At 33.5% G+C, this 10,728-nt stretch overlaps 1 long non-coding RNA gene across 1 annotated transcript; it reads left to right on the top strand.

Moving 5' to 3' along the window:
• The first annotated feature begins 258 nt into the window (after positions 1–258).
• On the top strand, positions 259–2,142 carry LOC138710049 (uncharacterized). Its single transcript, XR_011335034.1, has 2 exons — positions 259–313; positions 620–2,142. It is a non-coding gene; the product is annotated as an uncharacterized lncRNA (long non-coding RNA).
• The last annotated feature ends 8,586 nt before the right edge of the window (positions 2,143–10,728 follow it).

Below are 10,728 nucleotides of genomic sequence, written 5' to 3'. Positions count from 1 at the left end.
ATGAAACTGCTTAAATTTAACTGATTGCATGAACAAGAATGCATTGTTGGATATCAAATTGGATGTTTGTTTTATAAATATTATCGCTATGAATTATAACCAGAACTCTGAGTTACAGTTCCAATATAATTGGGGGAGAGTGTGGAGGGATGGGACACAGGAGGTATGGGACATTCAATTTAACAAACAAACTACATTTTAAATTCCCAGCAAATTGATTTCAAAAGTTGGCTATAGTGACTGTTCATCATCTCTGAGGAAATGGTGGATGTCAAGCTATTATTTGTTAAGTTGTGTGAATTTATCTAATTTGGTAAGTGTTTCTGAATATTGTATTAGGCCTATCTCAGTGTTTAAACAGTAAAGATACTTAGCCATTATAAACTATTTATAGGTACACTAAGGAACTATGATTGCTGTGATATTTACGGATAAAAATACAAGCATAGGTTTGTTGGTTAGAATTTTGTAGTCCAAGTTGTTCAGTAAGACATTGCAGGACGGTTGGGACATGTGACTGCAGGAAGGATGGGACATATTTCAATTGATAATTTTGTGTTCCATACATCCTGCATATAGTTACGTAAAATATTACATTTGTTTTTCCCCTTTTCCACAGTAAAATGGGTCGCTTTTGGGAAAAGAAAACTGAAAGAGCCAGAAAAACAGATACCAGTATGGAAATTAAAGCTGCATTGGAAGAAATTGAGCATGGCATGTCAATAAGGAAAGTGGCAACTTTACGGAGATTTTCTAAGTCATCTCTGCAGGGCTATTGGGAAAAAAGAAAAAAGTTTAACACCATTGATGACTTCAAATCTGATAGAAATTTTGCATCAAAACAAGTTTTTAATGACGAACAGGAAATGCTTTTGGAAAATTATTTTATTAGATCATCAGAAATATTCTATGGCTTAACAAACGAGCGAGCAAGGAAAGTTGCCTACCAGTATGCAGTAGCTGTAAACAGTAACAACATTCCTGAGATCTGGCAGAAACAGCAGATGGCTGGAAGAAAATGGCTCATTGGTTTCATTTCGAGACACAAAAAACTCTCTTTAAGAATACCAGAGGGCACTAGTCTAGGTAGAGCAGCTTGCTTCAATCAGGCAAATCTGGATAGTTTCTATGCCAACCTTAGGGGGGTTTACCAGCAGTTTAGTTTCCTCCCACAAAACATATGGAATGTGGACGAAACTGGTGTAACCACTGTGCATGCCCAGCCGAAGATGATAGCTACAAAGGTTCAAAACAAGTGTGACAGATAGCCTCGGCAGAAAGGGGAAAGCTAGTTACAATCTGCTTTTTCATAAATGCATTGGAAAAACAGTGCACCAGCATTTGTTTTCCCTTTGAAAACATTCAAACAAGAAAAATTCAATGGATATCCACCTGGCAGTTTAGGACTAGCACATTCCTTTGGGTGGATGACGAATGAAAATTTCCTGAAAGTTCTCAAACAATTAACCATGTGAAGTGCTCCAAAGACAAGCCAGTTTTATTATTCTTAGATAACCATGAAACACAGGTTAATGTTAACGTAATACAAGCAACTAAGGACAATGGTGTTGTACTTCTAAGTTTCCCCCCCACACTGCAGCCATCGTCTTCAACCCTTAGACGTGTCTGTGTATGCCCCATTTAAAGTTAGCTACAATAGAGCCTGTCAAGATTTCATGATCAGACCTGAAAATGCAGGGAAACCAATCAACATCTACCATATTCCACAGTTGGTTGCAATAGCTTACAATAAAGCTTTCACCAGACAAAATGCAACTTCTAGCTTTGAGAAAACTGGTACCGTATCTGGCCATTTAATAGTCAGATGTTGATTGGAGACCAGCTACTGTCACAGACAGACCCCTCGAGAGAGAATTTCGTGTTACTGCTTCAAGTCCAGTTAGGCCCAGTCAATTGAACAATGCATCTAAAAACCCTCTACATCTCACTCCAGACTCTCATCATTCCCTAGAACCAGCACATTACCATCTACATCAGCTACTAGAACTCCTAACACCAAAGATCTACAGCAAGTAAAAGTCTGTTTACCAGTACCAGAAGATCTTTGTCCCTACCCTAAAGCTGGTCCTCGTGAAAAAAGCAGGAAAGGAAGAAAACCAGGTAAAACATAAATTTTGACAAGTACGCCTGTTAAAAACCAAACTGAATTGATGGCAGAAGAAAAAAGAAAGCGAGAACTAGCAGCAGAAGAAAGAAAAAAAAAGAAAATGGAAAAAAATATCCAAATCAAAAGAAACTGAAAAGATAAAATCTGTCGAAAGAAAATTAATAGAATTGGAAGAAAGCAGCAAAGATGAAGATGTTGTGTCACTTCAATATTCCGAATCCTTTTCTGGTTGGGCTCAGTTAGATGAAAGTTGTGATGAGAAGGAACCTTAGAAGGTTTTCATGTTTTTGTAAAAGTACATGGTGAAAAAAATGGCACAATTCAAAGTTACATTTGTCAAATACAAAAAGTTAAAAAAAAAAAAATGGCTATGATGTCAAATTTTTAACGAAGTAAGGGTTGATCTCTCGCTTCACCATCACAAACGAAGTAGCTTATGTGCCAGAAAAATACATTGTTGCTCGTTTATCAAACGCTCATGTAGATTGTAGAACCAGACTGAAAGACATGCTCTATTTTGATGTAGACCTTGCTGTTTATAGCATTTTTATGTAAGGCTATTGATGTCTTTAAACTGATAAATAATTTGTAATACTGTAGTATGAAAGTTAGTGTGTTGTAATTCCTTTGTGAGTCAACGTTTCATTACATATCTAATAGAATTTATTAAAATAAAATGTTTGCAAACATATAGATAATTCCCAATGTATTTTTGTATTTACGGCATTCCTTAAAGCTGTCCCATTCCTCCTGCTATGATGCCCCATCCTACCTGCATAGTAGGAAGGCTGGGACATTTCACACTGTAACAAAAATTACATGTTATGTCCAAAATAATACAAATTCATGACCTTTTGTACAGTAGAATAGTAGTTCAAGTAGGTCAGCTTTTAAAATTGTAGTTTGTAAAACACTACACAAAACAGGAGAAACAAAAAAAAAAAAATCAGAAGTGAAAAATGTCCCATCCCTCCACACTCTCCTCATCTTTAACAATACTATTTAATCACTTTCCAGCATGTGCACTATATAATTCGATATAAAGGTTTATTCTGTAAAGAGTTGAAGTTTATTTTTCAATTTACTTTATATTTCCTGTCGAAGTGAGAAATACTTTTAATAATTATACCACCAACAAAACCAATACTTAAAAATACACCACAGCTTGCCTTTCACAAATCAATGTTTCAACAATGAATTAGTTTGAATATATTTCTTTGCATCGAGTCTGATGTACTTCGTCAGATCGACTTTGATGACATCAACAAGTCTTTCTCGTTACCCACTTGCTTTCTCTGGGAAGAAAGTGCGAAGGAAATCTTTATAATTCACAAGTAAGATGCATGTGTTTTGATTTCAGTAATTTACTGTTTTCTGAATTGTAACATTTCATTTGAAACTAATTTAAACTAAATTTTAGCACTGCCTAGGGGAGACACTATACCCAAATCCGACCCTGCTGCCCACTGTAAATTTACAATACAAACGCCTGAAAAATCGGTTTCTGTATTTTTTTTTTTTTTTTTTAATTTATTTCCTTACATTTTGAATATAACTTTTCATAATTACCTTGTTTTTTCAACAATGAGTACAGAAACTTCTAGCCTCAATAATTACAATTACTGTATTCATATCTTGAACTTTTGGATGGGATATTAAAGTTGCTCATGCCAGTCTCCAAATCATATTTATGCTGAAAGGTACTGGTAGCGTTTTTGATTCAAAGGATTTTCTTTTTGATTGAAATGAAAAGCAAGTACAGAAATAGACTTGATACATGTTCAGATTTACGAATTAAATTAACGCCATTGAGCCTAACATAGGCTACTCTAACTTATGCAAAAACGACAGCCGAACTATCACACTAGTCGGTGCATCCTATGTGTTCAATGGTTCAGAGAACCCTCAGCAAAAAAATTTTAGTGTTTAAATAAATTTATTTATAATTTACACTATCATTCTTTGTTTCTTGCTCATCTTTAATAAGTTTACTTGCGGCTCTGATGTATTTCTGTCGTATGAAAACCTATCGCAGAGATTGAATACATGCTTACGAGATTAAATTTCTCCTCTGAACATCGCCGAACCAGCTTCTGGACTTCCATGCAGGTGAAAGGTAAGGGGGGAATGCTGCAGTGGAAATGTGCATGTGCTGAGTGCAGCTGTCCAGTGCCTTAATAGTGAGACAGCTGACACTCTATGGCGGAAACGTAAGAATGGTCGTTCTTGGTGTTTTAGTTTTAATATATTCATCTGCGAATATGACCAGTATTCGTTTCCAAAGAAACTGCATAGTGTTCAGTATCTTTAGAAACAAATTTTTTAGTTTTAATCTTGGAAAATAAGTGTAAAATAAAGAATCTTGGAAGGCTGTTACCTTAACTCGATTTAAACCAAGCACAAACAAGCCGAGGTAGACATTTTGTAGAGCTTTTAATGTAAAAATATATTAAAGAAACAGCTGAGTTTGCCACTGTGAATCCATAAATAAATTATTTTGTTTCCCGTGGCTGCTATTCACTAAGGGCAAATATATGAGTTGGACATGCACTGGTGTGTCACATTTAAGCTTTTGACACAGAAATTTAAAAAGCATGAGAAATCTATTGCTCATAAGAATGCTTGCCTAGATTTATCATTCCTTGGAAGAACAGAAATGGAGTGAATAGGGACACAAGGGGTGAATAGGAACGAAGTTTTTTTTTTTTATTTTTTATTTCTTTGTGTCAAATATTAAATATAATAAGAGTGTTTAAGTTTTCATTCATAATAAGTGAACAAATAAACACTATTATTATTATTATTATTATTATTATTATTATTATTATTATTATTATTATTATTATATTTACTCTTTGACACAAAGAAATAAAAAAATAATAAAACTTGGTCCCTATTCACCCCCTGCATCCCTATTCACCCCATTTTAGTTACATATAAGTTACATATAATTTTCATCATTTTACTAGCTATCTCAAATCTCAAATTAATTATAATTGATTGAATTAAATTAGCTCATAAATTAAGTTACTACTTTACCTTATGGGTTTATCTAAATTTAAATAAATATGTAGTCTACTAGTCGTTAAAACTTAACTGAAGAATATTGCTGGAGTTTTCAAGTGTAGTGTAAATATTCGTAATTTAAATAATATATGTATTGTATTGATTAAGGCTGGTTGAGTGGAAGAGAAGGCCTTATGGCCTTAACTCTGCCAGCGAAAATAAAACATTATTATTATATTATTATTATTATTATTTTACACAATAATTTAACTTGTGGATCTGGTGAAGTTTAATATCCTTCAAGGTGGGTTTCAGACCTAAGAAGGTTGAGAACCAGTATATTAATACATCTTCTTTTCTCTTTTCTCCTCTAGCTTTCAAGAAGAACAAGTTTATCTATTGCCATATGGTTGATTTTTATAGATACAGAAGCCATAGATGACTTGATAGTCAATATACATTTTTCTTTCGATAGTCAGTTTTTGTTTGTCAAGACAAATAGAGACGGTGAAAGATATTATTTGGAAGAAATATACAATATTGCAGGGAAATATCGTAAACAACTTTTTGCCACTTTAAGCCCGCCTTTGTGTCAGTTTGATGTTTCAGTACTCCCACTATATGAAAGAAGGAGTACACTCAGTAAGCTTGTCATGAAAACTGCAGTGTTTGAGGTGAGTCTGAGTGGAAATATAAGTTACATATCACAAAATAATTTGGTTTTTATAAACATAATGTTATATTATTTTTATATAAAATATTCCTAAATATTATATAGAAAATATTTTATTAAATACCAGTATATGTAAAAACTGTATAATAGTGGTTTTATTTACTGTTTCTCACTGAATAAATCTGCAGTGCTTGGGAAAAGTGACATAAGTCAGTTTTCACAAACCTATTTTGAATCAATTTTGAATCTTGCGTATTAATCAATTAATTACTTTTTTTAATATTTATTGACAACTTACATTGGTTTATGTCGATTTGATTTTTTTCTGTATAAATTATTGTAATGGGAGGAATACCTATGTATTTTTTTTTCCAAGCAAACAGATGTTCTGTAAGTTTTCAATAAATTATCAAAAAAAGTTTGTGGAAACTGATTTTGTGTCACTTTTCCCGAGCACTACAGATATAAGAGAATACTTCTTTATATAAAAAACAACTTAAACTTAGTACAATAAAATGTTTAACTTCAAAATAATTATATTGTATTTTCTTCCAGAAAGTTACATTATATTATATATATATATATATATATATATATATATATATATATATATATATATATATATATTATATTTCCAAATGCAATAAACACTTGCCTGTGTTTTTCTATATTCTGTTTTATTTGAAGCACATGAAAAGTAATATTTTGAAGTTAATGGGTATATAGCTATGTCAATAGGTTGCATTATCCCAAAATATTAGTCTGTATGATATTCATAATTCTGATTCTTCAGCCTTGAATACAATCTTTTAACACTTATATAATCGTTGCTGAACTATTAAGTTATTTAGATTAAATAAATATTTGATATGTATTGTTAATTGTTCACAAAAAGTACATAAACTTAAACATTTATCTTTTTTTATTTCGGTTATTTAATGACTCTGTATCAGCTACTAGGTTATTTAGCGTCGATGAGATTGGTGATAGTGAGATTGTATTTGATGAGATGAGGTCGAGGATTCGCCATAGATTACCTGGCATTCACCTTACGGTTGGGGAAAACCTCGGAAAAAAACCCAACCAGATAATCAGCGTACGCGGGAATTGGAACAGCACCCGAGTGCAACTTCAGACCGGAAGGCAAGTGCCTTGACTGACTCAGCTACGCCAGTGGTCACTTAAACATTTAAAATTGATCTATACACGAATAGTAATTATACATAATAAATATTAATTTAATAACTAATTTTTCTAACGTTTATCTTTGTAATCTGTGTTGGTTCAAACTTGCACTTACGTCTGGTTTTAGTGCATGTTTCAACCAAACGCACTTACTATTAAAACCTTCGGACTTATTTATCTGCCACTTTTGACAATTCTCTACAATAAACAGGTGAAAATCAATTTCCTTGTTACTTTAATCACCTAATTCTGTTGTATGACTTTCATCTATATAATTAATTTTAGATTCTCTTATACAGAGTAACTTATTATTCATTATAGTCATATTGCATTCAGGTTTTCAGCTGTTGACATAGAGCTAGCAGACTGCAATAGCTGACTGGGTGTTTTCAATATGCAGCAGCAGCAGCAGCAAAGTCCTTTCATTCCTCCAGGAAGCATAGGACCCTTGTGAAAACACGCCATCTTACTCTATTTTTAGCCATAGCTTTGACTTCATTCCAACGCCATCCAAGTTGTTCTGCTTCTCCTCTAACGGTGTTACTCTAGGTGACTATAGGCCTACCAACTTTCCTGTTTGCCCCATGTGGGTTCCATTCAAAAGCTGTCCTAGCGATATTACCCTCTTCTCTCCGCAACACATGCCCAATCCATCTCCACTTCCTACACTTGATCTCTTTCCATATTTCTCGCTGATCAGTAATTTTAAGGAGATTTTTATTTGAGATGGTCTTAGGTCACCATATTCCCATTATGATCCTCAGACATCTATTCATGAATACTTGTAATTTCTTTTTAATTGTATAATTTTCAATATATAGGTCAGTCAGATTGAATAAATAACAACTTCACTGTGTTAACATTTTAAATTTTGGTGTTATTTTACTTGATTGACTAATTTCTATGTTATTTCCATCGTTTTCTGAATTGAAATTGTCAATCAAGTAAAATAACACTACAAAATTTTTATTGTTAACACATTGAACTCGATATTTATTTAATCTAAATAACTTAATAGTTCATTACTAGCACAATTATAAGTTGACCTCACTATGATTTAACTTTCTGTATGACAATTAATATTTGAGGAGAAAAATTGTCAATATTACAGATATTATTCTGTAGGATAAATTAATAAAACCTTTAATATTTTAATATTTATGTATGAAATAACAGAGTCAGTAACATCTATCATCGTTGTGTTTAGAACATTCCAGTCAACAGTGCTCACTACATAAGCAATGGTTTCATGAGAAATCTGTGGAACGTTCTAGAGAAGAAACTGGATTTCAGGTAGGCCTGCCTAAGTCTACAATTTTGTTATGGTAATCAAAAGTTTATCTGAACTTTTTTTTACTTGGTTATTTAATGACACTGTATGAACTATGAGGTTATTTAGTGTCGATGGGATTGGTGACAGGGAGATGATATTTGGCGAAATAAGGCCGAGAATTCGCATAGATTCCCTGACATTTGCCTTATGGTTGGGGAAAACTCAACCTGAACCACCACCTGAGCGCAACTTCGGATTGGCAGACAAGCACCTTAGCTGACTGAGCTACGCCAGTGGCATTATTTCTGAACTTATGGCTAACAAATGCTCTAAAAAAGTTTCTGTTATCATAAACTCCTTCACATCTATTGCACGGTAACTCTGATGTAAACTAGAATAACAAAAACAAGTTACAGTATAGGCTTAGCTTTAAGTCTCTAATTCACTGAACAACAAGAATTTTGGTCCGATTTAAAACAATGTGTCCCTTATGATTTTGTGTGCGCTTCTCTATTCTTTGTAGCCAGCAATTCCTTACTTGAAGTAGTTCTTTTTGTTTACAATAGCTAGCACTTTTGAGGCCGCAATTTAATTAGGTATATTTTTTAAGGTTGAAAGCATTATATTCAGAATCTTTCGGGACCTGATTGAAGGCAAAAAGCTTTCTCTAATTTTTACACATAGGACACAACAAAAATTTGACATTTTGAGTTGTTTTTAAGAGTACTAGTATCTAATATACTAATACACTACGTAAATCCTTAATGTTTGTCCACACCTGTTGAGTAACGGCTAGCGCGTCTTGCCGCGATACCAGATGGCTCGGGTTCGATTCCCAGTCGGGGCAAGTTACTTGGTTGAGGTTTTTCCTCAACCCAATAAGAGCAAATGCTGAGTAACTTTCGGTGTTGGACCCCAGATCATTTCACCGGCATTATCACCTTCATCTCATTCAGACACTAAATAACCTAAAATGTTGATAAAGCATCGTAAAATAACCTACGAAAATAAAATAAATCCTTAATGTTTATATGCTGGAAAACAAATGCACACAAAGCTCATTCTTCAAAGTGCATCTGTTGATGCTAGTTCAGGATATCCTTATATTTTCATTATTGGTTTTCTCTCATTCCATTATTGCTTTATTGTTGTCATAACACCATCTTGTTGACTGTGGAGTCTCTGAAGTTTGAAGTAATTTTAAAATGTAGAAATGCTTGCCATATACGTTAGGGGGTGAAACCATTCCGGAAGTTAATGGCTGGGGGGAACACGTTACAGACACAGCGGGAGAGGCATGGAGAGCGTTACACTTTGTGATGAGGGTACTAAGAAAAGGTTCTGACAAATCCAAAGAGATTGCATATAAATCACTAGTACGTCCAGTAATGGAATATGGTGCTGCATGTTGGGATCCTTACAGATTAGAACATATTAAGACACTGGAAAAGATTAAAAAACGGGCTCTTAAGTGTTGTCGTAAAAAATTCACCATTAAAATGGGACACACTCACGGACAGGAGAACGCGAATTCGATTATGCGCACTGCTCAAAACATACAGAGGTGAGCCTGCCTGGAGAGAAATAAAAAATAGGTTGCAGCCGTCAAATTACTCTTCAAGGAACGACCACTCATATAAATTGAGGGAAAGAAGGCAGAGGACGGACACTGGAAAGTTTTCTTTTCTCAATAGTACTATCAGGAACTGGAATGCTTTACCTGCAGACTTACTAAAGGCTTTACCAACAACCAAAAATGCATTTAAAAATAGGCTTAAGGACCTTACTAATAGACGGTAATTATACACAGTAGTTAAAGGGTGTAAATGATAAGTTGTTATTAAAATGTTGTATCAGTGAAGAATTATGTTGTGTCAGTGAAGTGTGTTGTATCAGTGAAGAAGTATGTCGTGTCAGTGAAGTGTGCTGTGTAAGTGAAACGTGTTCCTGTCAGTGAAGCTTTATAGTTTATAGTGGCAGTGCAAAGAATTTGAACAGTGAAATGTTTTTGAAGTGTTAGTGAAATCAGGATAGAATTAGTGAAATGTGTCGTAGTTCCAGTGCAGTGAGTGAGTTGACAGCGAAATGAGTGTAATGTTGAAAGGTACTTGTGCAGATATGAACATATACTCGTGGGTTTTAGTTCGATCTTAGTTTTAAGATACAAATTAGAATATTTCAAATGTTATTTTAAGAGATCGTTTCATTTAATTTAGTATATTCCCTGTTGTTGTTGTTATTATTATTATTATTATTATTATTATTATTATTATTATTATTAGTAGTAGTAGTATTAGTATTATTATTAATTGTATTTTTAATTAATAAGTTTATTATTGTCATTATTGAGTGTAATTAGTTACCACTGCCACTGGGTATATACCCATTGCAGTGTGAATAAATACATACATACATATTTGTTCAATATTACAGATTGGAGCGCTACAATGTGACATCTGTTAA

Source organism: Periplaneta americana, chromosome 12, assembly GCF_040183065.1.
Source record: "Periplaneta americana isolate PAMFEO1 chromosome 12, P.americana_PAMFEO1_priV1, whole genome shotgun sequence".
NCBI lineage: Eukaryota > Metazoa > Arthropoda > Insecta > Blattodea > Blattidae > Periplaneta > Periplaneta americana.
This window is presented reverse-complemented; position numbering and strand designations above follow the sequence as displayed.